This window comes from Chrysochloris asiatica, unplaced genomic scaffold (genome assembly GCF_000296735.1).
Source record: "Chrysochloris asiatica unplaced genomic scaffold, ChrAsi1.0 scaffold00153, whole genome shotgun sequence".
NCBI classification, from domain to species: Eukaryota; Metazoa; Chordata; class Mammalia; order Afrosoricida; family Chrysochloridae; genus Chrysochloris; species Chrysochloris asiatica.
This window is the reverse complement of record NW_006408671.1, coordinates 4,723,841-4,725,314: the sequence shown is the minus strand read 5'-3', so window position 1 is coordinate 4,725,314 and position 1,474 is coordinate 4,723,841.

Genomic DNA, 1,474 nt, shown 5'->3' with positions numbered 1-1,474 from the left:
TTTGCTACAAAACATCTATCTTTACATTTCCAACCTTCACAGTCAGTCCTGACAGCAATTATTCACTATTGTATCACAAGAGTCCTATCCCCATTGCCTTTCATCAGCCCCGCCTACACAGATTGGATACTTCTCAGTGGTGATTCTACCTTTCTCCGCACCCTCTGGATCTAGACTCCCTCTTGAAATCTTGTAAGCCAGTCACTTCTTGCCTTCGTATACGCCCCATTTTGGGTATCCAATATCCAAGTTGCCAATCCCTGTCTACTCTGTCTAAAGAGGGGTGGAAATGATCCTCTACATAAACTTTCCTTCTCACTTTTGAGCTGCAGAGTTCATGGGTGTAGGTCAAGCTTATCTAATTGTATCAGATTACAATTTTTCCCTCTTCTTTCTTCTTCTAGTTGAGCTCTAACCATCCAGTCCTGAAGCCAGGTCATGTGGGTATTATCTGCAAGTGTGGGTGTTCTTATGCATATGCCCTTTCTTCTTATCAGCTGGACACTTCATTTGCCACTATAGTCCTCTGTGGCTATGTCACTCACTCTGGGCCCAGGAGTTCCTAGGTCATGCCACACTGCTGTCCATCCAGGTCTCCACCCGGGTTCACAGGAGTCTATTGAACATTGTAGGGCTTAGCTTGCAGCCTCATTGCTGTTTTTCCTTTACTTCCCATTTATCAGTGATAAACGTTGTCACCAATCAGAGTGCAAGTCTGCTTGTGTATTCCCATTGAGTCTAAGTCTTGGAATGGAATAGCCCTGAGAGGACCCAACCACTTGCCTTGATGTCTCCTGGACAAGCAACTTGCTTGTTATTTTAGCAATCAGTCAGACTGCCATTACTGTTTTGTTTTGTTTTTTTCCTGTCAGTCTTTCTTTTAAGAACTATCTTCTGTTCCAGCAGCTCCTGGCTCATCTGCTTGTCCTTTCCATTGGAAATGTCCCAACTCAGAAAATAATGGATGGGGTTCAGGATTCCACCTATGGTCTTACGTAATGTAGAGGCGCCACAGGAATCCTTCTTCACTGGGCATGTTGTAATCCCATTTTAGGTATTCCAATCAGTTATAGGCAGAAGACCGACTTACAAGATTTCTACGTTGATATTTCTGGCTATTCCTTTCACTCCCCCTCAATTGTCTATTTTATAATGGTATGATAGGGGTACCAAGATTCAAATTACAGCCAAGCATCTTAACATTATTCCCCCCCCTTTCCCCATTCCAACCATGTGTCAATCCCTGTATTCCAGAGCCCTGTTGTCCCAAGTTTATGCATACATCTTTATTTACCTCTGTCCCATTTAGCCCATGCAAACCTGCCTAATTATTTTCCCATCTGCTTTGTTCTTCCATTTCCCTCCTCCTTCTTGTGTATTGCCCCCTGCTTAGCACCCAAAGTAACCTGTGTCTATTCCCTACCCTGTGTTCCACTTTCCCCTCCCTCCCCTCACCTAAACCCCTCATCCCGGT